Below are 26,910 nucleotides of genomic sequence, written 5' to 3'. Positions count from 1 at the left end.
CCCGGGACACTGGAGCTGTGAGACTGTGGCAGTCCCCAGAACCGAACCCAGGTCACTGGAGCTGTGAGACTGTGGCAAAAAACAGAACCGAACCCGGGTCACTGGAGCTGTGAGGCTGTGGCAGTAAACAGAACCGAACCCAGGTCATTGGAGCTGTGAGGCTGTGGCAGTCCCCAGAACCGAACCCGGGACACTGGAGCTGTGAGACTGTGGCAGTACGCAGAACTGAACCCGGGTCACTGGAGCTGTGAGAGTGTGGCAGTAAACAGAACCGAACCCGGGACACTGGAGCTGTGAGGCTGTGGCAGTAAACATAACCGAACCCAGGTCACTGGAGCTGTGAGACTGTGGCAGTAAACAGAACCGAACCCAGGTCACTGGAACTTTGAGACTGTGGCAGTCCCCAGAACCGAACCCGGGTCACTGGAGCTGTGAGACTGTGGCAGTCCCCAGAACCGAACCCAAGTCACTGGAGATGTGAGAGTGTGGCAGTAAACAGAACCGAACCCAGGTCACTGGAGCTGTGAGACTGTGGCAGTAAACAGAACCGAACCCGGGTCACTGGAGCGGTGAGACTGTGGCAGTAAACAGAACCGAACCCAGGTCACTGGAGCTGTGAGGCTGTGGCAGTAAACAGAACCGAACCCGGGTCGCTGGAGCTGTGAGACTGTGGCAGTAAACAGAACCGAACCCGGGTCACTGGAGCTGTGAGACTGTGGCAGTAAACAGAACAGAACCCAGGTCACTGTAGCTGTGAGACTGTGGCAGTAAACAGAACCGAACCCAGGACACTGGAGCTGTGAGACTGTGGCAGTAAACAGAACCGAACCCGGGACACTGGAGCTGTGAGACTGTGGCAGTAAACAGAACCGAACCCGGGACACTGGAGCTGTGAGACTGTGACAGTGAACAGAACCGAACCCAGGTCACTGGAGCTGTGAGACTGTGGCAGTAAACAGAACCGAACCCAGGTCACTGGAGCTGTGCGACTGTGGCAGTAAACAGAACCGAACCCAGGTCACTGGAGCTGTGAGACTGTGGCAGTAAACAGAACCGAACCCGGGACACTGGAGCTGTGAGACTGTGGCAGTGAACAGAACAGAACCCGGGACACTGGAGCTGTGAGACTGTGGCAGTAAACAGAACTGAACCCAGGTCACTGGAGCTGTGAGACTGTGGCAGTAAACAGAACCGAACCCAGGTCACTGGAGCTGTGAGACTGTGGCAGTAAACAGAACCGAAACCGAGTCACTGGAGCTGTGAGACTGTGGCAGTAAACAGAACCGAACCCGGTTCACTGAAGCTGTGAGACTGTGGCAGTAAACAGAACCGAACCCGGGACACTGGAGCTGTGAGACTGTGGCAGTAAACAGAACCGAACCCGGGTCACTGGAGCTGTGAGGCTGTGGCAGTAAACAGAACTGAACCCAGGTCACTGAAGCTGTGAGACTGTGGCAGTAAACAGAACTGAACCCGGGTCACGGGAGCTGTGAGACTGTGGCAAAAAACAGAACTGAACCCAGGTCACTGAAGCTGTGAAACTGTGGCAGTAAACAGAACCGAACCCGGGTCACTGGAGCTGTGAGACTGTGGGAGTAAACAGAACTGAACTCAGGTCACTGAAGCTGTGAGACTGTGGCAGTAAACAGAACCGAACCCGGGTCACTGGAGCTGTGAGACTGTGGCAGTAAACAGAACCGAACCCATGTCACTGGAGCTGTGAGACTGTGGCAGTAAGCAGAACTGAACCCGGGTCACTGGAGCTGTGAGACTGTGGCAGTAAACAGAACCGAACCCAGGTCACTGGAGCTGTGAGACTGTGGCAGTAAACAGAACCGAACCCGGGTCACTGGAGCTGTGAGACTGTGGCAGTACGCAGAACCGAACCCGGGTCACTGGAGCTGTGAGACTGTGGCAGTAAACAGAACCGAACCCGGGTCACTGGAGCTGTGAGACTGTGGCAGTAAACAGAACCGAACCCAGGACACTGGAGCTGTGAGGCTGTGGCAGTAAACAGAAGCGAACCCGGTCACTGGAGCTGTGAGACTGTGGCAGTAAACAGAAGCGAACCCAGGTCACTGGAGCTGTGAGACTGTGGCAGTAAACAGAACCGAACCCAGGACACTGGAGCTGTGAGGCTGTGGCAGTAAACAGAACCGAACCTGGGTCACTGAAGCTGTGAGACTGTGGCAAAAAACAGAACCGAACCCAGGACACTGGAGCTGTGAGGCTGTGGCTGTCCCCAGAACCGAACCCAGGTCACTGAAGCTGTGAGACTGTGGCAGTAAACAGAACCGAACCCAGGTCACTGGAGCTGTGAGGCTGTGGCAGTCCCCAGAACCGAACCCGGGACACTGGAGCTGTGAGACTGTGGCAGTAAACAGAACCGAACCCAGGTCACTGAAGCTGTGAGACTGTGGCAGTGAACAGAACCGAACCCGGGACACTGGAGCTGTGAGACTGTGGCAGTAAACAGAACCGAACCCAGGTCACTGGAGCTGTGAGACTGTGGCAGTAAACAGAACCGAACCCGGGACACTGGAGCTGTGAGACTGTGGCAGTAAACAGAACCGAACCCAGGTCACTGGAGCTGTGAGACTGTGGCAGTAAACAGAACCGAACCCAGGTCACTGAAGCTGTGAGACTGTGGCAGTAAACAGAACCGAACCCGGGACACTGGAGCTGTGAGACTGTGGCAGTAAACAGAACCGAACCCGGGACACTGGAGCTGTGAGACTGTGGCAGTAAACAGAACCGAACCCGGGTCACTGGAGCTGTGAGACTGTGGCAGTAAACAGAACCGAACCCGGGACACTGGAGCTGTGAGACTGTGGCAGTAAACAGAACCGAACCCGGGAGACTGGAGCTGTGAGACTGTGGCAGTAAACAGAACCGAACCCAGGTCACTGGAGCTGTGAGACTTTGGCAGTAAACAGAACCGAACCCAGGTCACTGGAGCTGTGAGGCTGTGGCAGTCCCCAGAACCGAACCCGGGACACTGGAGCTGTGAGACTGTGGCAGTAAACAGAACCGAACCCAGGTCACTGAAGCTGTGAGACTGTGGCAGTGAACAGAACCGAACCCGGGACACTGGAGCTGTGAGACTGTGGCAGTAAACAGAACCGAACCCAGGTCACTGGAGCTGTGAGACTGTGGCAGTAAACAGAACCGAACCAGGGAGACTGGAGCTGTGAGACTGTGGCAGTAAACAGAACCGAACCCAGGTCACTGGAGCTGTGAGACTTTGGCAGTAAACAGAACCGAACCCAGGTCACTGGAGCTGTGAGGCTGTGGCAGTCCCCAGAACCGAACCCGGGACACTGGAGCTGAGAGACTGTGGCAGTAAACAGAACCGAACCCAGGTCACTGAAGCTGTGAGACTGTGGCAGTGAACAGAACCGAACCCGGGACACTGGAGCTGTGAGACTGTGGCAGTAAACAGAACCGAACCCAGGTCACTGGAGCTGTGAGACTGTGGCAGTAAACAGAACCGAACCCGGGACACTGGAGCTGTGAGACTGTGGCAGTGAACGGAACCGAACCCGGGTCACTGGAGCTGTGAGACTGTGGCAGTAAACAGAACTGAACCCGGGTCACTGGAGCTGTGAGACTGTGGCAGTAAACAGAACTGAACCCGGGTCACTGGAGCTGTGAGACTGTGGCAGTAAACAGAACCGAACCCAGGTCACTGGAGCTGTGAGACTGTGGCAGTAAACAGAACCGAACCCGGGACACTGGAGCTGTGAGACTGTGGCAGTAAACAGAACCGAACCCAGGTCACTGGAGCTGTGAGACTGTGGCAGAAAACAGAACCGAACCCAGGTCACTGAAGCTGTGAGACTGTGGCAGTAAACAGAACCGAACCCGGGACACTGGAGCTGTGAGACTGTGGCAGTAAACAGAACCGAACCCGGGTCACTGGAGCTGTGAGACTGTGGCAGGAAACAGAACCGAACCCGGGACACTGGAGCTGTGAGACTGTGGCAGTAAACAGAACCGAACCCAGGACACTGGAGCTGTGAGACTGTGGCAGTCCCCAGAACCGAACCCAGGACACTGGAGCTGTGAGGCTGTGGCAGTAAACAGAACCGAACTCAGGTCACTGGAGCTGTGAGACTGTGGCAGTAAACAGAACCGAACCCGGGTGACTGGAGCTGTGAGACTGTGGCAGTGAACAGAACCGAACTCAGGTCACTGGAGCTGTGAGACTGTGGCAGTAAACAGAACTGAACCCGGGTCACTGGAGCTGTGAGACTGTGGCAGTAAACAGAACCGAACCCGGGTCACTGGAGCTGTGAGACTGTGGCAGTAAACAGAACTGAACCCGGGTCACTGGAGCTGTGAGACTGTGGCAGTAAAATGAACCGAAACCCAGGTCACTGGAGCTGTGAGACTGTGGCAGTAAACAGAACCGAACCCAGGTCACTGGAGCTGTGAGACTGTGGCAGTAAACAGAACCGAACCCGGGACACTGGAGCTGTGAGACTGTGGCAGTAAACAGAACTTAACCCGGATCACTGGAGCTGTGAGACTGTGGCAGTAAACAGAACCGAACCCAGGTCACTGGAGCTCTGAGACTGTGGCAGTAAACAGAACCGAACCCGGGACACTGGAGCTGTGAGACTGTGGCAGTAAACAGAACTGAACCCGGGTCACTGGAGCTGTGAGACTGTGGCAGTAAACAGAACCGAACCCAGGTCACTGGAGCTGTGAGACTGTGGCAGTAAACAGAACCGAACCCAGGTCACTGGAGCTGTGAGACTGTGGCAGTAAACAGAACCGAACCCAGGTCACTGGAGCTGTGAGACTGTGGCAGTAAACAGAACCGAACCCAGGTCACTGGAGCTGTGAGACTGTGGCAGTAAACAGAACCGAACCCAGGTCACTGGAGCTGTGAGACTGTGGCAGTAAACAGAACCGAACCCGGGACACTGGAGCTGTGAGACTGTGGCAGTAAACAGAACCGAACCCGGGTCACTGGAGCTGTGAGACTGTGGCAGTAAACAGAACCGAACCCATGTCACTGGAGCTGTGAGGCTGTGGCAGTAAACAGAACTGAACCTAGGTGACTGAAGCTGTGAGACTGTGGCAGTAAACAGAACTGAACCCAGGTCACTGAAGCTGTGAGACTGTGGCAGTAAACAGAACCGAACCCGGGTCACTGGAGCTGTGAGACTGTGGCAGTAAACAGAACTGAACCCGGGTCACTGGAGCTGTGAGACTGTGGCAGTAAACAGAACCGAACCCAGGTCACTGGAGCTGTGCGACTGTGGCAGTACGCAGAACAGAACCCGGGTCACTGGAGCTGTGAGACTGTGACAGTAAACAGAACCGAACCCGGGACACTGGAGCTGTGAGGCTGTGGCAGTAAACAGAACTGAACCCGGGTCACTGGAGCTGTGAGACTGTGGCAGTAAACAGAACCGAACCCAGGTCACTGGAGCTGTGCGACTGTGGCAGTAAACAGAACCGAACCCGGGTCTCTGGAGCTGTGAGACTGTGGCAGTACGCAGAACCGAACCCGGGTCACTGGAGCTGTGAGACTGTGGCAGTAAACAGAACCGAACCCGGGTCACTGGAGCTGTGAGACTGTGGCAGTAAACAGAACCGAACCCAGGACACTGGAGCTGTGAGGCTGTGGCAGTAAACAGAACCGAACCCGGTCACTGGAGCTGTGAGACTGTGGCAGTAAACAGAACCGAACCCAGGTCACTGGAGCTGTGAGACTGTGGCAGTAAACAGAACCGAACCCAGGACACTGGAGCTGTGAGGCTGTGGCAGTAAACAGAACCGAACCCAGGACACTGGAGCTGTGAGGCTGTGGCAGTAAACAGAACCGAACCCGGGTCACTGAAGCTGTGAGACTGTGGCAAAAAACGGAACCGAAACCAGGACACTGGAGCTGTGAGGCTGTGGCTGTCCCCAGAACCGAACCCAGGTCACTGAAGCTGTGAGACTGTGGCAGTAAACAGAACCGAACCCAGGTCACTGGAGCTGTGAGGCTGTGGCACTCCCCAGAACCGAACCCGGGACACTGGAGCTGTGAGACTGTGGCAGTAAACAGAACCGAACCCAGGTCACTGAAGCTGTGAGACTGTGGCAGTAAACAGAACCGAACCCAGGTCACTGGAGCTGTGAGACTGTGACACTAAACAGAACCGAACCCAGGTCACTGGAGCTGTGAGAGTGTGGCAGTAAACAGAACCGAACCCGGAACACTGGAGCTGTGAGACTGTGGCAGTAAACAGAACCGAACCCGGGACACTGGAGCTGTGAGACTGTGGCAGTAAACAGAACCGAACCCGGGACACTGGAGCTGTGAGACTGTGGCAGTAAACAGAACTGAACCCGGGTCACTGGAGCTGTGAGACTGTGGCAGTAAACAGAACCGAACCCAGGTCACTGGAGCTGTGAGACTGTGGCAGTAAACAGAACCGAACCCAGGTCACTGGAGCTGTGAGACTGTGGCAGTAAACAGAACCGAACCCAGGTCACGGGAGCTGTGAGACTGTGGCAGTAAACAGAACCGAACCCAGGTCACTGGAGCTGTGAGACTGTGGCAGTAAACAGAACCGAACCCAGGTCACTGGAGCTGTGAGACTGTGGCAGTAAACAGAACCGAACCCAGGTCACTGGAGCTGTGAGACTGTGGCAGTAAACAGAACCGAACCCGGGACACTGGAGCTGTGAGACTGTGGCAGCAAACAGAACCGAACCCGGGTCACTGGAGCTGTGAGACTGTGGCAGTAAACAGAACCGAACCCATGTCACTGGAGCTGTGAGGCTGTGGCAGTAAACAGAACTGAACCCAGGTCACTGAAGCTGTGAGACTGTGGCAGTAAACAGAACTGAACCCAGGTCACTGAAGCTGTGAGACTGTGGCTGTAAACAGAACCGAACCCGGGTCACTGGAGCTGTGAGACTGTGGCAGTAAACAGAACTGAACCCGGGTCACTGGAGCTGTGAGACTGTGGCAGTAAACAGAACCGAACCCAGGTCACTGGAGCTGTGCGACTGTGGCAGTACGCAGAACAGAACCCGGGTCACTGGAGCTGTGAGACTGTGGCAGTAAACAGAACTGAACCCGGGTCACTGGAGCTGTGAGACTGTGGCAGTAAACAGAACCGAACCCAGGTCACTGGAGCTGTGAGGCTGTGGCAGTAAACAGAACTGAACCCGGGTCACTGGAGCTGTGAGACTGTGGCAGTAAACAGAACCGAACCCAGGTCACTGGAGCTGTGCGACTGTGGCAGTAAACAGAACCGAACCCGGGTCACTGGAGCTGTGAGACTGTGGCAGTACGCAGAGCCGAACCCGGGTCACTGGAGCTGTGAGTCTGTGGCAGTAAACAGAACCGAACCCGGGTCACTGGAGCTGTGAGACTGTGGCAGTAAACAGAACCGAACCCAGGACACTGGAGCTGTGAGGCTGTGGCAGTAAACAGAACAGAACCCGGTCACTGGAGCTGTGAGACTGTGGCAGTAAACAGAACCGAACCCAGGTCACTGGAGCTGTGAGACTGTGGCAGTAATCAGAACCGAACCCAGGACACTGGAGCTGTGAGGCTGTGGCAGTAAACAGAACCGAACCCGGGACACTGGAGCTGTGAGACTGTGGCAGTAAACAGAACCGAACCCGGGACACTGGAGCTGTGAGACTGTGGCAGTCCCCAGAACCGAACCCAGGTCACTGAAGCTGTGAGACTGTGGCAGTAAACAGAACCGAACCCAGGTCACTGGAGCTGTGAGACTGTGGCAGTAAACAGAACCGAACCCAGGTCACTGGAGCTGTGCGACTGTGGCAGTAAACAGAACCGAACCCGGGTCACTGGAGCTGTGAGACTGTGGCAGTAAACAGAACCGAACCCAGGTCACTGGAGCTGTGAGACTGTGGCAGTAAACAGAACCGAACCCGGGACACTGGAGCTGTGAGACTGTGGCAGTAAACAGAACCGAACCCAGGTCACTGGAGCTGTGAGACTGTGGCAGAAAACAGAACCGAACCCAGGTCACTGAAGCTGTGAGACTGTGGCAGTAAACAGAACCGAACCCAGGACACTGGAGCTGTGAGGCTGTGGCAGTAAACAGAACCGAACCCGGGTCACTGAAGCTGTGAGACTGTGGCAAAAAACGGAACCGAACCCAGGACACTGGAGCTGTGAGGCTGTGGCTGTCCCCAGAACCGAACCCAGGTCACTGAAGCTGTGAGACTGTGGCAGTAAACAGAACCGAACCCAGGTCACTGGAGCTGTGAGGCTGTGGCACTCCCCAGAACCGAACCCGGGACACTGGAGCTGTGAGACTGTGGCAGTAAACAGAACCGAACCCAGGTCACTGAAGCTGTGAGACTGTGGCAGTAAACAGAACCGAACCCGGAACACTGGAGCTGTGAGACTGTGGCAGTAAACAGAACCGAACCCGGGACACTGGAGCTGTGAGACTGTGGCAGTAAACAGAAACGAACCCAGGTCACTGGAGCTGTGAGACTGTGGCAGTAAACAGAACCGAACCCGGAACACTGGAGCTGTGAGACTGTGGCAGTAAACAGAACTGAACCCGGGACACTGGAGCTGTGAGACTGTGGCAGTAAACAGAACCGAACCCGGAACACTGGAGCTGTGAGACTGTGGCAGTAAACAGAACCGAACCCGGGACACTGGAGCTGTGAGACTGTGGCAGTAAACAGAACCGAACCCGGGTCACTGGAGCTGTGAGACTGTGGCAGTAAACAGAACTGAACCCGGGTCACTGGAGCTGTGAGACTGTGGCAGTAAACAGAACCGAACCCAGGTCACTGGAGCTGTGAGACTGTGGCAGTAAACAGAACCGAACCCAGGTCACTGGAGCTGTGAGACTGTGGCAGTAAACAGAAACGAACCCGGGACACTGGAGCTGTGAGACTGTGGCAGTAAACAGAACCGAACGCAGGTCACTGGAGCTGTGAGACTGTGGCAGTAAACAGAACCGAACCCAGGTCACTGAAGCTGTGAGACTGTGGCAGTAAACAGAACCGAACCCGGGACACTGGAGCTGTGAGACTGTGGCAGTAAACAGAACCGAACCCGGGACACTGGAGCTGTGAGACTGTGGCAGTCCCCAGAACCGAACCCAGGTCACTGAAGCTGTGAGACTGTGGCAGTAAACAGAACCGAACCCAGGTCACTGGAGCTGTGAGACTGTGGCAGTAAACAGAACCGAACCCAGGTCACTGGAGCTGTGCGACTGTGGCAGTAAACAGAACCGAACCCGGGTCACTGGAGCTGTGAGACTGTGGCAGTAAACAGAACCGAACCCAGGTCACTGGAGCTGTGAGACTGTGGCAGTAAACAGAACCGAACCCGGGACACTGGAGCTGTGAGACTGTGGCAGTAAACAGAACCGAACCCAGGTCACTGGAGCTGTGAGACTGTGGCAGAAAACAGAACCGAACCCAGGTCACTGAAGCTGTGAGACTGTGGCAGTAAACAGAACCGAACCCGGGACACTGGAGCTGTGAGACTGTGGCAGTAAACAGAACCGAACCCGGGTCACTGGAGCTGTGAGACTGTGGCAGGAAACAGAACCGAACCCGGGACACTGGAGCTGTGAGACTGTGGCAGTAAACAGAACCGAACCCAGGACACTGGAGCTGTGAGACTGTGGCAGTCCCCAGAACCGAACCCAGGACACTGGAGCTGTGAGGCTGTGGCAGTAAACAGAACCGAACTCAGGTCACTGGAGCTGTGAGACTGTGGCAGTAAACAGAACCGAACCCGGGTGACTGGAGCTGTGAGACTGTGGCAGTGAACAGAACCGAACTCAGGTCACTGGAGCTGTGAGACTGTGGCAGTAAACAGAACCGAACCCGGGTCACTGGAGCTGTGAGACTGTGGCAGTAAACAGAACTGAACCCGGGTCACTGGAGCTGTGAGACTGTGGCAGTAAAATGAACCGAAACCCAGGTCACTGGAGCTGTGAGACTGTGGCAGTAAACAGAACCGAACCCAGGTCACTGGAGCTGTGAGACTGTGGCAGTAAACAGAACCGAACCCGGGACACTGGAGCTGTGAGACTGTGGCAGTAAACAGAACTTAACCCGGATCACTGGAGCTGTGAGACTGTGGCAGTAAACAGAACCGAACCCAGGTCACTGGAGCTCTGAGACTGTGGCAGTAAACAGAACCGAACCCGGGACACTGGAGCTGTGAGACTGTGGCAGTAAACAGAACTGAACCCGGGTCACTGGAGCTGTGAGACTGTGGCAGTAAACAGAACCGAACCCAGGTCACTGGAGCTGTGAGACTGTGGCAGTAAACAGAACCGAACCCAGGTCACTGGAGCTGTGAGACTGTGGCAGTAAACAGAACCGAACCCAGGTCACTGGAGCTGTGAGACTGTGGCAGTAAACAGAACCGAACCCAGGTCACTGGAGCTGTGAGACTGTGGCAGTAAACAGAACCGAACCCAGGTCACTGGAGCTGTGAGACTGTGGCAGTAAACAGAACCGAACCCGGGACACTGGAGCTGTGAGACTGTGGCAGTAAACAGAACCGAACCCGGGTCACTGGAGCTGTGAGACTGTGGCAGTAAACAGAACCGAACCCATGTCACTGGAGCTGTGAGGCTGTGGCAGTAAACAGAACCGAACCCGGGTCACTGGAGCTGTGAGACTGTGGCAGTAAACAGAACCGAACCCATGTCACTGGAGCTGTGAGGCTGTGGCAGTAAACAGAACTGAACCCAGGTGACTGAAGCTGTGAGACTGTGGCAGTAAACAGAACTGAACCCAGGTCACTGAAGCTGTGAGACTGTGGCAGTAAACAGAACCGAACCCGGGTCACTGGAGCTGTGAGACTGTGGCAGTAAACAGAACTGAACCCGGGTCACTGGAGCTGTGAGACTGTGGCAGTAAACAGAACCGAACCCAGGTCACTGGAGCTGTGCGACTGTGGCAGTACGCAGAACAGAACCCGGGTCACTGGAGCTGTGAGACTGTGACAGTAAACAGAACCGAACCCGGGACACTGGAGCTGTGAGGCTGTGGCAGTAAACAGAACTGAACCCGGGTCACTGGAGCTGTGAGACTGTGGCAGTAAACAGAACCGAACCCAGGTCACTGGAGCTGTGCGACTGTGGCAGTAAACAGAACCGAACCCGGGTCTCTGGAGCTGTGAGACTGTGGCAGTACGCAGAACCGAACCCGGGTCACTGGAGCTGTGAGACTGTGGCAGTAAACAGAACCGAACCCGGGTCACTGGAGCTGTGAGACTGTGGCAGTAAACAGAACCGAACCCAGGACACTGGAGCTGTGAGGCTGTGGCAGTAAACAGAACCGAACCCGGTCACTGGAGCTGTGAGACTGTGGCAGTAAACAGAACCGAACCCAGGTCACTGGAGCTGTGAGACTGTGGCAGTAAACAGAACCGAACCCAGGACACTGGAGCTGTGAGGCTGTGGCAGTAAACAGAACCGAACCCAGGACACTGGAGCTGTGAGGCTGTGGCAGTAAACAGAACCGAACCCGGGTCACTGAAGCTGTGAGACTGTGGCAAAAAACGGAACCGAAACCAGGACACTGGAGCTGTGAGGCTGTGGCTGTCCCCAGAACCGAACCCAGGTCACTGAAGCTGTGAGACTGTGGCAGTAAACAGAACCGAACCCAGGTCACTGGAGCTGTGAGGCTGTGGCACTCCCCAGAACCGAACCCGGGACACTGGAGCTGTGAGACTGTGGCAGTAAACAGAACCGAACCCAGGTCACTGAAGCTGTGAGACTGTGGCAGTAAACAGAACCGAACCCAGGTCACTGGAGCTGTGAGACTGTGACACTAAACAGAACCGAACCCAGGTCACTGGAGCTGTGAGAGTGTGGCAGTAAACAGAACCGAACCCGGAACACTGGAGCTGTGAGACTGTGGCAGTAAACAGAACCGAACCCGGGACACTGGAGCTGTGAGACTGTGGCAGTAAACAGAACCGAACCCGGGACACTGGAGCTGTGAGACTGTGGCAGTAAACAGAACTGAACCCGGGTCACTGGAGCTGTGAGACTGTGGCAGTAAACAGAACCGAACCCAGGTCACTGGAGCTGTGAGACTGTGGCAGTAAACAGAACCGAACCCAGGTCACTGGAGCTGTGAGACTGTGGCAGTAAACAGAACCGAACCCAGGTCACGGGAGCTGTGAGACTGTGGCAGTAAACAGAACCGAACCCAGGTCACTGGAGCTGTGAGACTGTGGCAGTAAACAGAACCGAACCCAGGTCACTGGAGCTGTGAGACTGTGGCAGTAAACAGAACCGAACCCAGGTCACTGGAGCTGTGAGACTGTGGCAGTAAACAGAACCGAACCCGGGACACTGGAGCTGTGAGACTGTGGCAGCAAACAGAACCGAACCCGGGTCACTGGAGCTGTGAGACTGTGGCAGTAAACAGAACCGAACCCATGTCACTGGAGCTGTGAGGCTGTGGCAGTAAACAGAACTGAACCCAGGTCACTGAAGCTGTGAGACTGTGGCAGTAAACAGAACTGAACCCAGGTCACTGAAGCTGTGAGACTGTGGCTGTAAACAGAACCGAACCCGGGTCACTGGAGCTGTGAGACTGTGGCAGTAAACAGAACTGAACCCGGGTCACTGGAGCTGTGAGACTGTGGCAGTAAACAGAACCGAACCCAGGTCACTGGAGCTGTGCGACTGTGGCAGTACGCAGAACAGAACCCGGGTCACTGGAGCTGTGAGACTGTGGCAGTAAACAGAACTGAACCCGGGTCACTGGAGCTGTGAGACTGTGGCAGTAAACAGAACCGAACCCAGGTCACTGGAGCTGTGAGGCTGTGGCAGTAAACAGAACTGAACCCGGGTCACTGGAGCTGTGAGACTGTGGCAGTAAACAGAACCGAACCCAGGTCACTGGAGCTGTGCGACTGTGGCAGTAAACAGAACCGAACCCGGGTCACTGGAGCTGTGAGACTGTGGCAGTACGCAGAGCCGAACCCGGGTCACTGGAGCTGTGAGACTGTGGCAGTAAACAGAACCGAACCCGGGTCACTGGAGCTGTGAGACTGTGGCAGTAAACAGAACCGAACCCAGGACACTGGAGCTGTGAGGCTGTGGCAGTAAACAGAACAGAACCCGGTCACTGGAGCTGTGAGACTGTGGCAGTAAACAGAACCGAACCCAGGTCACTGGAGCTGTGAGACTGTGGCAGTAATCAGAACCGAACCCAGGACACTGGAGCTGTGAGGCTGTGGCAGTAAACAGAACCGAACCCAGGACACTGGAGCTGTGAGGCTGTGGCAGTAAACAGAACCGAACCCGGGTCACTGAAGCTGTGAGACTGTGGCAAAAAACGGAACCGAACCCAGGACACTGGAGCTGTGAGGCTGTGGCTGTCCCCAGAACCGAACCCAGGTCACTGAAGCTGTGAGACTGTGGCAGTAAACAGAACCGAACCCAGGTCACTGGAGCTGTGAGGCTGTGGCACTCCCCAGAACCGAACCCGGGACACTGGAGCTGTGAGACTGTGGCAGTAAACAGAACCGAACCCAGGTCACTGGAGCTGTGAGACTGTGGCAGTAAACAGAACCGAACCCGGAACACTGGAGCTGTGAGACTGTGGCAGTAAACAGAACCGAACCCGGGACACTGGAGCTGTGAGACTGTGGCAGTAAACAGAACCGAACCCGGGTCACTGGAGCTGTGAGACTGTGGCAGTAAACAGAACTGAACCCGGGTCACTGGAGCTGTGAGACTGTGGCAGTAAACAGAACCGAACCCAGGTCACTGGAGCTGTGAGACTGTGGCAGTAAACAGAACCGAACCCAGGTCACTGGAGCTGTGAGACTGTGGCAGTAAACAGAAACGAACCCGGGACACTGGAGCTGTGAGACTGTGGCAGTAAACAGAACCGAACGCAGGTCACTGGAGCTGTGAGACTGTGGCAGTAAACAGAACCGAACCCAGGTCACTGAAGCTGTGAGACTGTGGCAGTAAACAGAACCGAACCCGGGACACTGGAGCTGTGAGACTGTGGCAGTAAACAGAACCGAACCCGGGACACTGGAGCTGTGAGACTGTGGCAGTCCCCAGAACCGAACCCAGGTCACTGAAGCTGTGAGACTGTGGCAGTAAACAGAACCGAACCCAGGTCACTGGAGCTGTGAGACTGTGGCAGTAAACAGAACCGAACCCAGGTCACTGAAGCTGTGAGACTGTGGCAGTAAACAGAACCGAACCCGGGACACTGGAGCTGTGAGACTGTGGCAGTAAACAGAACCGAACCCGGGACACTGGAGCTGTGAGACTGTGGCAGTCCCCAGAACCGAACCCAGGTCACTGAAGCTGTGAGACTGTGGCAGTAAACAGAACCGAACGCAGGTCACTGGAGCTGTGAGACTGTGGCAGTAAACAGAACCGAACCCAGGTCACTGAAGCTGTGAGACTGTGGCAGTAAACAGAACCGAACCCGGGACACTGGAGCTGTGAGACTGTGGCAGTAAACAGAACCGAACCCGGGACACTGGAGCTGTGAGACTGTGGCAGTCCCCAGAACCGAACCCAGGTCACTGAAGCTGTGAGACTGTGGCAGTAAACAGAACCGAACCCAGGTCACTGGAGCTGTGAGGCTGTGGCAGTCCCCAGAACCGAACCCGGGACACTGGAGCTGTGAGACTGTGGCAGTAAACAGAACCGAACCCAGGTCACTGAAGCTGTGAGACTGTGGCAGTGAACAGAACCGAACCCGGGACACTGGAGCTGTGAGACTGTGGCAGTAAACAGAACCGAACCCGGGACACTGGAGCTGTGAGACTGTGGCAGTAAACAGAACCGAACCCGGGTCACTGGAGCTGTGAGACTGTGGCAGTAAACAGAACCGAACCCAGGTCACTGGAGCTGTGAGACTGTGGCAGAAAACAGAACTGAACACTGGTCACTGGAGCTGTGAGGCTGTGGCAGTAAACAGAACTGAACCCAGGTCACTGGAGCTGTGAGGCTGTGGCAGTAAACAGAACTGAACCCAGGTCACTGGAGCTGTGAGACTGTGGCAGTAAACAGAACCGAACCCAGGTCACTGGAACTGTGAGACTGTGGCAGTAAACAGAACCGAACCCGGGACACTGGAGCTGTGAGACTGTGGCAGTAAACAGAACCGAACCCGGGACACTGGAGCTGTGAGGCTGTGGCAGTAAACAGAACTGAACCCGGGTCACTGGAGCTGTGAGACTGTGGCAGTAAACAGAACCGAACCCAGGTCACTGGAGCTGTGAGACTGTGGCAGTAAACAGAACCGAACCCGGGACACTGGAGCTGTGAGAATGTGGCAGTTAGCAGAACCGAACCCAGGTCACTGGAGCTGTGAGACTGTGGCAGAAAACAGAACCGAACCCAGGTCACTGAAGCTGTGAGACTGTGGCAGTAAACAGAACCGAACCCGGGACACTGGAGCTGTGAGACTGTGGCAGTAAACAGAACCGAACCCGGGTCACTGGAGCTGTGAGACTGTGGCAGTAAACAGAACCGAACCCGGGACACTGGAGCTGTGAGACTGTGGCAGTGAACAGAACCGAACCCGGGACACTGGAGCTGTGAGACTGTGGCAGTAAACAGAACCGAACCCAGGTCACTGGAGCTGTGAGACTGTGGCAGTAAACAGAACCGAACCCGGGACACTGGAGCTGTGAGACTGTGGCAGTGAACGGAACCGAACCCGGGTCACTGGAGCTGTGAGACTGTGGCAGTAAACAGAACTGAACCCGGGTCACTGGAGCTGTGAGACTGTGGCAGTAAACAGAACTGAACCCGGGTCACTGGAGCTGTGAGACTGTGGCAGTAAACAGAACCGAACCCAGGTCACTGGAGCTGTGAGACTGTGGCAGTAAACAGAACCGAACCCGGGACACTGGAGCTGTGAGACTGTGGCAGTAAACAGAACCGAACCCAGGTCACTGGAGCTGTGAGACTGTGGCAGAAAACAGAACCGAACCCAGGTCACTGAAGCTGTGAGACTGTGGCAGTAAACAGAACCGAACCCGGGACACTGGAGCTGTGAGACTGTGGCAGTAAACAGAACCGAACCCGGGTCACTGGAGCTGTGAGACTGTGGCAGGAAACAGAACCGAACCCGGGACACTGGAGCTGTGAGACTGTGGCAGTAAACAGAACCGAACCCAGGACACTGGAGCTGTGAGACTGTGGCAGTCCCCAGAACCGAACCCAGGACACTGGAGCTGTGAGGCTGTGGCAGTAAACAGAACCGAACTCAGGTCACTGGAGCTGTGAGACTGTGGCAGTAAACAGAACCGAACCCGGGTGACTGGAGCTGTGAGACTGTGGCAGTGAACAGAACCGAACTCAGGTCACTGGAGCTGTGAGACTGTGGCAGTAAACAGAACCGAACCCGGGTCACTGGAGCTGTGAGACTGTGGCAGTAAACAGAACCGAACCCGGGTCACTGGAGCTGTGAGACTGTGGCAGTAAACAGAACTGAACCCGGGTCACTGGAGCTGTGAGACTGTGGCAGTAAAATGAACCGAAACCCAGGTCACTGGAGCTGTGAGACTGTGGCAGTAAACAGAACCGAACCCAGGTCACTGGAGCTGTGAGACTGTGGCAGTAAACAGAACCGAACCCGGGACACTGGAGCTGTGAGACTGTGGCAGTAAACAGAACTTAACCCGGATCACTGGAGCTGTGAGACTGTGGCAGTAAACAGAACCGAACCCAGGTCACTGGAGCTCTGAGACTGTGGCAGTAAACAGAACCGAACCCGGGACACTGGAGCTGTGAGACTGTGGCAGTAAACAGAACTGAACCCGGGTCACTGGAGCTGTGAGACTGTGGCAGTAAACAGAACCGAACCCAGGTCACTGGAGCTGTGAGACTGTGGCAGTAAACAGAACCGAACCCAGGTCACTGGAGCTGTGAGACTGTGGCAGTAAACAGAACCGAACCCAGGTCACTGGAGCTGTGAGACTGTGGCAGTAAACAGAACCGAACCCAGGTCACTGGAGCTGTGAGACTGTGGCAGTAAACAGAACCGAACCCAGGTCACTGGAGCTGTGAGACTGTGGCAGTAAACAGAACCGAACCCGGGACACTGGAGCTGTGAGACTGTGGCAGTAAACAGAACCGAACCCGGGTCACTGGAGCTGTGAGACTGTGGCAGTAAACAGAACCGAACCCATGTCACTGGAGCTGTGAGGCTGTGGCAGTAAACAGAACTGAACCCAGGTGACTGAAGCTGTGAGACTGTGGCAGTAAACAGAACTGAACCCAGGTCACTGAAGCTGTGAGACTGTGGCAGTAAACAGAACCGAACCCGGGTCACTGGAGCTGTGAGACTGTGGCAGTAAACAGAACTGAACCCGGGTCACTGGAGCTGTGAGACTGTGGCAGTAAACAGAACCGAACCCAGGTCACTGGAGCTGTGCGACTGTGGCAGTACGCAGAACAGAACCCGGGTCACTGGAGCTGTGAGACTGTGACAGTAAACAGAACCGAACCCGGGACACTGGAGCTGTGAGGCTGTGGCAGTAAACAGAACTGAACCCGGGTCACTGGAGCTGTGAGACTGTGGCAGTAAACAGAACCGAACCCAGGTCACTGGAGCTGTGCGACTGTGGCAGTAAACAGAACCGAACCCGGGTCTCTGGAGCTGTGAGACTGTGGCAGTACGCAGAACCGAACCCGGGTCACTGGAGCTGTGAGACTGTGGCAGTAAACAGAACCGAACCCGGGTCACTGGAGCTGTGAGACTGTGGCAGTAAACAGAACCGAACCCAGGACACTGGAGCTGTGAGGCTGTGGCAGTAAACAGAACCGAACCCGGTCACTGGAGCTGTGAGACTGTGGCAGTAAACAGAACCGAACCCAGGTCACTGGAGCTGTGAGACTGTGGCAATAAACAGAACCGAACCCAGGACACTGGAGCTGTGAGGCTGTGGCAGTAAACAGAACCGAACCCAGGACACTGGAGCTGTGAGGCTGTGGCAGTAAACAGAACCGAACCCGGGTCACTGAAGCTGTGAGACTGTGGCAAAAAACGGAACCGAAACCAGGACACTGGAGCTGTGAGACTGTGGCTGTCCCCAGAACCGAACCCAGGTCACTGAAGCTGTGAGACTGTGGCAGTAAACAGAACCGAACCCAGGTCACTGGAGCTGTGAGGCTGTGGCACTCCCCAGAACCGAACCCGGGACACTGGAGCTGTGAGACTGTGGCAGTAAACAGAACCGAACCCAGGTCACTGAAGCTGTGAGACTGTGGCAGTAAACAGAACCGAACCCAGGTCACTGGAGCTGTGAGACTGTGACACTAAACAGAACCGAACCCAGGTCACTGGAGCTGTGAGAGTGTGGCAGTAAACAGAACCGAACCCGGAACACTGGAGCTGTGAGACTGTGGCAGTAAACAGAACCGAACCCAGGTCACTGGAGCTGTGAGACTGTGACACTAAACAGAACCGAACCCAGGTCACTGGAGCTGTGAGAGTGTGGCAGTAAACAGAACCGAACCCGGAACACTGGAGCTGTGAGACTGTGGCAGTACGCAGAACCGAACCCGGGTCACTGGAGCTGTGAGACTGTGGCAGTAAACAGAACCGAACCCGGGTCACTGGAGCTGTGAGACTGTGGCAGTAAACAGAACCGAACCCAGGACACTGGAGCTGTGAGGCTGTGGCAGTAAACAGAACCGAACCCGGTCACTGGAGCTGTGAGACTGTGGCAGTAAACAGAACCGAACCCAGGTCACTGGAGCTGTGAGACTGTGGCAATAAACAGAACCGAACCCAGGACACTGGAGCTGTGAGGCTGTGGCAGTAAACAGAACCGAACCCAGGACACTGGAGCTGTGAGGCTGTGGCAGTAAACAGAACCGAACCCGGGTCACTGAAGCTGTGAGACTGTGGCAAAAAACGGAACCGAAACCAGGACACTGGAGCTGTGAGACTGTGGCTGTCCCCAGAACCGAACCCAGGTCACTGAAGCTGTGAGACTGTGGCAGTAAACAGAACCGAACCCAGGTCACTGGAGCTGTGAGGCTGTGGCACTCCCCAGAACCGAACCCGGGACACTGGAGCTGTGAGACTGTGGCAGTAAACAGAACCGAACCCAGGTCACTGAAGCTGTGAGACTGTGGCAGTAAACAGAACCGAACCCAGGTCACTGGAGCTGTGAGACTGTGACACTAAACAGAACCGAACCCAGGTCACTGGAGCTGTGAGAGTGTGGCAGTAAACAGAACCGAACCCGGGACACTGGAGCTGTGAGACTGTGGCAGTAAACAGAACCGAACCCGGGACACTGGAGCTGTGAGACTGTGGCAGTAAACAGAACTGAACCCGGGTCACTGGAGCTGTGAGACTGTGGCAGTAAACAGAACCGAACCCAGGTCACTGGAGCTGTGAGACTGTGGCAGTAAACAGAACCGAACCCAGGTCACTGGAGCTGTGAGACTGTGGCAGTAAACAGAACCGAACCCAGGTCACGGGAGCTGTGAGACTGTGGCAGTAAACAGAACCGAACCCAGGTCACTGGAGCTGTGAGACTGTGGCAGTAAACAGAACCGAACCCAGGTCACTGGAGCTGTGAGACTGTGGCAGTAAACAGAACCGAACCCAGGTCACTGGAGCTGTGAGACTGTGGCAGTAAACAGAACCGAACCCGGGACACTGGAGCTGTGAGACTGTGGCAGTAAACAGAACCGAACCCGGGTCACTGGAGCTGTGAGACTGTGGCAGTAAACAGAACCGAACCCATGTCACTGGAGCTGTGAGGCTGTGGCAGTAAACAGAACTGAACCCAGGTCACTGAAGCTGTGAGACTGTGGCAGTAAACAGAACTGAACCCAGGTCACTGAAGCTGTGAGACTGTGGCTGTAAACAGAACCGAACCCGGGTCACTGGAGCTGTGAGACTGTGGCAGTAAACAGAACTGAACCCGGGTCACTGGAGCTGTGAGACTGTGGCAGTAAACAGAACCGAACCCAGGTCACTGGAGCTGTGCGACTGTGGCAGTACGCAGAACAGAACCCGGGTCACTGGAGCTGTGAGACTGTGGCAGTAAACAGAACTGAACCCGGGTCACTGGAGCTGTGAGACTGTGGCAGTAAACAGAACCGAACCCAGGTCACTGGAGCTGTGAGGCTGTGGCAGTAAACAGAACTGAACCCGGGTCACTGGAGCTGTGAGACTGTGGCAGTAAACAGAACCGAACCCAGGTCACTGGAGCTGTGCGACTGTGGCAGTAAACAGAACCGAACCCGGGTCACTGGAGCTGTGAGACTGTGGCAGTACGCAGAGCCGAACCCGGGTCACTGGAGCTGTGAGACTGTGGCAGTAAACAGAACCGAACCCGGGTCACTGGAGCTGTGAGACTGTGGCAGTAAACAGAACCGAACCCAGGACACTGGAGCTGTGAGGCTGTGGCAGTAAACAGAACAGAACCCGGTCACTGGAGCTGTGAGACTGTGGCAGTAAACAGAACCGAACCCAGGTCACTGGAGCTGTGAGACTGTGGCAGTAATCAGAACCGAACCCAGGACACTGGAGCTGTGAGGCTGTGGCAGTAAACAGAACCGAACCCAGGACACTGGAGCTGTGAGGCTGTGGCAGTAAACAGAACCGAACCCGGGTCACTGAAGCTGTGAGACTGTGGCAAAAAACGGAACCGAACCCAGGACACTGGAGCTGTGAGGCTGTGGCTGTCCCCAGAACCGAACCCAGGTCACTGAAGCTGTGAGACTGTGGCAGTAAACAGAACCGAACCCAGGTCACTGGAGCTGTGAGGCTGTGGCACTCCCCAGAACCGAACCCGGGACACTGGAGCTGTGAGACTGTGGCAGTAAACAGAACCGAACCCAGGTCACTGAAGCTGTGAGACTGTGGCAGTAAACAGAACCGAACCCGGAACACTGGAGCTGTGAGACTGTGGCAGTAAACAGAACCGAACCCGGGACACTGGAGCTGTGAGACTGTGGCAGTAAACAGAAACGAACCCAGGTCACTGGAGCTGTGAGACTGTGGCAGTAAACAGAACCGAACCCGGAACACTGGAGCTGTGAGACTGTGGCAGTAAACAGAACTGAACCCGGGACACTGGAGCTGTGAGACTGTGGCAGTAAACAGAACCGAACCCGGAACACTGGAGCTGTGAGACTGTGGCAGTAAACAGAACCGAACCCGGAACACTGGAGCTGTGAGACTGTGGCAGTAAACAGAACCGAACCCGGGACACTGGAGCTGTGAGACTGTGGCAGTAAACAGAACCGAACCCGGGTCACTGGAGCTGTGAGACTGTGGCAGTAAACAGAACTGAACCCGGGTCACTGGAGCTGTGAGACTGTGGCAGTAAACAGAACCGAACCCAGGTCACTGGAGCTGTGAGACTGTGGCAGTAAACAGAACCGAACCCAGGTCACTGGAGCTGTGAGACTGTGGCAGTAAACAGAAACGAACCCGGGACACTGGAGCTGTGAGACTGTGGCAGTAAACAGAACCGAACGCAGGTCACTGGAGCTGTGAGACTGTGGCAGTAAACAGAACCGAACCCAGGTCACTGAAGCTGTGAGACTGTGGCAGTAAACAGAACCGAACCCGGGACACTGGAGCTGTGAGACTGTGGCAGTAAACAGAACCGAACCCGGGACACTGGAGCTGTGAGACTGTGGCAGTCCCCAGAACCGAACCCAGGTCACTGAAGCTGTGAGACTGTGGCAGTAAACAGAACCGAACCCAGGTCACTGGAGCTGTGAGACTGTGGCAGTAAACAGAACCGAACCCAGGTCACTGAAGCTGTGAGACTGTGGCAGTAAACAGAACCGAACCCGGGACACTGGAGCTGTGAGACTGTGGCAGTAAACAGAACCGAACCCGGGACACTGGAGCTGTGAGACTGTGGCAGTCCCCAGAACCGAACCCAGGTCACTGAAGCTGTGAGACTGTGGCAGTAAACAGAACCGAACGCAGGTCACTGGAGCTGTGAGACTGTGGCAGTAAACAGAACCGAACCCAGGTCACTGAAGCTGTGAGACTGTGGCAGTAAACAGAACCGAACCCGGGACACTGGAGCTGTGAGACTGTGGCAGTAAACAGAACCGAACCCGGGACACTGGAGCTGTGAGACTGTGGCAGTCCCCAGAACCGAACCCAGGTCACTGAAGCTGTGAGACTGTGGCAGTAAACAGAACCGAACCCAGGTCACTGGAGCTGTGAGGCTGTGGCAGTCCCCAGAACCGAACCCGGGACACTGGAGCTGTGAGACTGTGGCAGTAAACAGAACCGAACCCAGGTCACTGAAGCTGTGAGACTGTGGCAGTGAACAGAACCGAACCCGGGACACTGGAGCTGTGAGACTGTGGCAGTAAACAGAACCGAACCCGGGACACTGGAGCTGTGAGACTGTGGCAGTAAACAGAACCGAACCCGGGTCACTGGAGCTGTGAGACTGTGGCAGTAAACAGAACCGAACCCAGGTCACTGGAGCTGTGAGACTGTGGCAGAAAACAGAACTGAACACTGGTCACTGGAGCTGTGAGGCTGTGGCAGTAAACAGAACTGAACCCAGGTCACTGGAGCTGTGAGGCTGTGGCAGTAAACAGAACTGAACCCAGGTCACTGGAGCTGTGAGACTGTGGCAGTAAACAGAACCGAACCCAGGTCACTGGAACTGTGAGACTGTGGCAGTAAACAGAACCGAACCCGGGACACTGGAGCTGTGAGACTGTGGCAGTAAACAGAACCGAACCCGGGACACTGGAGCTGTGAGGCTGTGGCAGTAAACAGAACTGAACCCGGGTCACTGGAGCTGTGAGACTGTGGCAGTAAACAGAACCGAACCCAGGTCACTGGAGCTGTGAGACTGTGGCAGTAAACAGAACCGAACCCGGGACACTGGAGCTGTGAGAATGTGGCAGTTAGCAGAACCGAACCCAGGTCACTGGAGCTGTGAGACTGTGGCAGAAAACAGAACCGAACCCAGGTCACTGAAGCTGTGAGACTGTGGCAGTAAACAGAACCGAACCCGGGACACTGGAGCTGTGAGACTGTGGCAGTAAACAGAACCGAACCCGGGTCACTGGAGCTGTGAGACTGTGGCAGTAAACAGAACCGAACCCGGGACACTGGAGCTGTGAGACTGTGGCAGTAAACAGAACCGAACCCGGGACACTGGAGCTGTGAGACTGTGGCAGTAAACAGAACCGAACCCAGGACACTGGAGCTGTGAGGCTGTGGCAGTAAACAGAACCGAACTCAGGTCACTGGAGCTGTGAGACTGTGGCAGTAAACAGAACCGAACCCGGGTCACTGGAGCTGTGAGACTGTGGCAGTAAACAGAACCGAACCCAGGTCACTGGAGCTGTGCGACTGTGGCAGTAAACAGAACCGAACCCGGGTCACTGGAGCTGTGAGACTGTGGCAGTAAACAGAACCGAACCCAGGTCACTGGAGCTGTGAGACTGTGGCAGTAAACAGAACCGAACCCGGGACACTGGAGCTGTGAGACTGTGGCAGTAAACAGAACCGAACCCGGGACACTGGAGCTGTGAGACTGTGGCAGTAAACAGAACCGAACCCGGGTCACTGGAGCTGTGAGACTGTGGCAGTAAACAGAACCGAACCCGGGTCACTGGAGCTGTGAGACTGTGGCAGTAAACAGAACCGAACCCAGGACACTGGAGCTGTGAGGCTGTGGCAGTAAACAGAACCGATCCCGGTCACTGGAGCTGTGAGACTGTGGCAGTAAACAGAACCGAACCCAGGTCACTGGAGCTGTGAGACTGTGGCAGTAAACAGAACCGAACCCAGGACACTGGAGCTGTGAGGCTGTGGCAGTAAACAGAACCGAACCCAGGACACTGGAGCTGTGAGGCTGTGGCAGTAAACAGAACCGAACCCGGGTCACTGAAGCTGTGAGACTGTGGCAAAAAACGGAACCGAACCCAGGACACTGGAGCTGTGAGGCTGTGGCAGTAAACAGAACTGAACCCAGGTCACTGGAGCTGTGAGGCTGTGGCACTCCCCAGAACCGAACCCGGGACACTGGAGCTGTGAGACTGTGGCAGTAAACAGAACCGAACCCAGGTCACTGAAGCTGTGAGACTGTGGCAGTAAACAGAACCGAACCCGGAACACTGGAGCTGTGAGACTGTGGCAGTAAACAGAACTGAACCCGGGTCACGGGAGCTGTGAGACTGTGGCAGTAAACAGAAACGAACCCAGGTCACTGGAGCTGTGAGACTGTGGCAGTAAACAGAACCGAACCCGGAACACTGGAGCTGTGAGACTGTGGCAGTAAACAGAACTGAACCCGGGACACTGGAGCTGTGAGACTGTGGCAGTAAACAGAACCGAACCCGGAACACTGGAGCTGTGAGACTGTGGCAGTAAACAGAACCGAACCCGGGACACTGGAGCTGTGAGACTGTGGCAGTAAACAGAACCGAACCCGGGTCACTGGAGCTGTGAGACTGTGGCAGTAAACAGAACTGAACCCGGGTCACTGGAGCTGTGAGACTGTGGCAGTAAACAGAACCGAACCCAGGTCACTGGAGCTGTGAGACTGTGGCAGTAAACAGAACCGAACCCAGGTCACGGGAGCTGTGCGACTGTGGCAGTAAACAGAACCGAACCCGGGTCACTGGAGCTGTGAGACTGTGGCAGTACGCAGAGCCGAACCCGGGTCACTGGAGCTGTGAGACTGTGGCAGTAAACAGAACCGAACCCGGGTCACTGGAGCTGTGAGACTGTGGCAGTAAACAGAACCGAACCCAGGACACTGGAGCTGTGAGGCTGTGGCAGTAAACAGAATCGAACCCGGTCACTGGAGCTGTGAGACTGTGGCAGTAAACAGAACCGAACCCAGGTCACTGGAGCTGTGAGACTGTGGCAGTAAACAGAACCGAACCCAGGACACTGGAGCTGTGAGGCTGTGGCAGTAAACAGAACCGAACCCAGGACACTGGAGCTGTGAGGCTGTGGCAGTAAACAGAACCGAACCCGGGTCACTGAAGCTGTGAGACTGTGGCAAAAAACGGAACCGAACCCAGGACACTGGAGCTGTGAGGCTGTGGCTGTCCCCAGAACCGAACCCAGGTCACTGAAGCTGTGAGACTGTGGCAGTAAACAGAACCGAACCCAGGTCACTGGAGCTGTGAGGCTATGGCACTCCCCAGAACCGAACCCGGGACACTGGAGCTGTGAGACTGTGGCAGTAAACAGAACCGAACCCGGGTCACTGGAGCTGTGAGACTGTGGCAGTAAACAGAACCGAACCCATGTCACTGGAGCTGTGAGGCTGTGGCAGTAAACAGAACTGAACCCAGGTCACTGAAGCTGTGAGACTGTGGCTGTAAACAGAACCGAACCCGGGTCACTGGAGCTGTGAGACTGTGGCAGTAAACAGAACTGAACCCGGGTCACTGGAGCTGTGAGACTGTGGCAGTAAACAGAACCGAACCCAGGTCACTGGAGCTGTGCGACTGTGGCAGTACGCAGAACAGAACCCGGGTCACTGGAGCTGTGAGACTGTGGCAGTAAACAGAACTGAACCCGGGTCACTGGAGCTGTGAGACTGTGGCAGTAAACAGAACCGAACCCAGGTCACTGGAGCTGTGAGGCTGTGGCAGTAAACAGAACTGAACCCGGGTCACTGGAGCTGTGAGACTGTGGCAGTAAACAGAACCGAACCCAGGTCACTGGAGCTGTGCGACTGTGGCAGTAAACAGAACCGAACCCGGGTCACTGGAGCTGTGAGACTGTGGCAGTGCGCAGAGCCGAACCCGGGTCACTGGAGCTGTGAGACTGTGGCAGTAAACAGAACCGAACCCGGGTCACTGGAGCTGTGAGACTGTGGCATTAAACAGAACCGAACCCAGGACACTGGAGCTGTGAGGCTGTGGCAGTAAACAGAACAGAACCCGGTCACTGGAGCTGTGAGACTGTGGCAGTAAATAGAACCGAACCCAGGTCACTGGAGCTGTGAGACTGTGGCAGTAAACAGAACCGAACCCAGGACACTGGAGCTGTGAGGCTGTGGCAGTAAACAGAACCGAACCCAGGACACTGGAGCTGTGAGGCTGTGGCAGTAAACAGAACCGAACCCGGATCACTGAAGCTGTGAGACTGTGGCAAAAAACGGAACCGAACCCAGTACACTGGAGCTGTGAGGCTGTGGCTGTCCCCAGAACCAAACCCAGGTCACTGAAGCTGTGAGACTGTGGCAGTAAACAGAACCGAACCCAGGTCACTGGAGCTGTGAGGCTGTGGCACTCCCCAGAACCGAACCCGGGACACTGGAGCTGTGAGACTGTGGCAGTAAACAGAACCGAACCCAGGTCACTGAAGCTGTGAGACTGTGGCAGTAAACAGAACCGAACCCGGAACACTGGAGCTGTGAGACTGTGGCAGTAAACAGAACCGAACCCGGGACACTGGAGCTGTGAGACTGTGGCAGTAAACAGAAACGAACCCAGGTCACTGGAGCTGTGAGACTGTGGCAGTAAACAGAACCGAACCCGGAACACTGGAGCTGTGAGACTGTGGCAGTAAACAGAACTGAACCCGGGACACTGGAGCTGTGAGACTGTGGCAGTAAACAGAACCGAACCCGGAACACTGGAGCTGTGAGACTGTGGCAGTAAACAGAACCGAACCCGGAACACTGGAGCTGTGAGACTGTGGCAGTAAACAGAACCGAACCCGGGACACTGGAGCTGTGAGACTGTGGCAGTAAACAGAACTGAACCCGGGTCACTGGAGCTGTGAGACTGTGGCAGTAAACAGAACCGAACCCAGGTCACTGGAGCTGTGAGACTGTGGCAGTAAACAGAACCGAACCCGGGTCACTGGAGCTGTGAGACTGTGGCAGTAAACAGAACTGAACCCGGGTCACTGGAGCTGTGAGACTGTGGCAGTAAACAGAACCGAACCCAGGTC

This window comes from Heterodontus francisci, unplaced genomic scaffold (assembly GCF_036365525.1).
Source record: "Heterodontus francisci isolate sHetFra1 unplaced genomic scaffold, sHetFra1.hap1 HAP1_SCAFFOLD_395, whole genome shotgun sequence".
NCBI lineage: Eukaryota > Metazoa > Chordata > Chondrichthyes > Heterodontiformes > Heterodontidae > Heterodontus > Heterodontus francisci.
Note: the sequence above shows the minus strand (reverse complement) of the source record.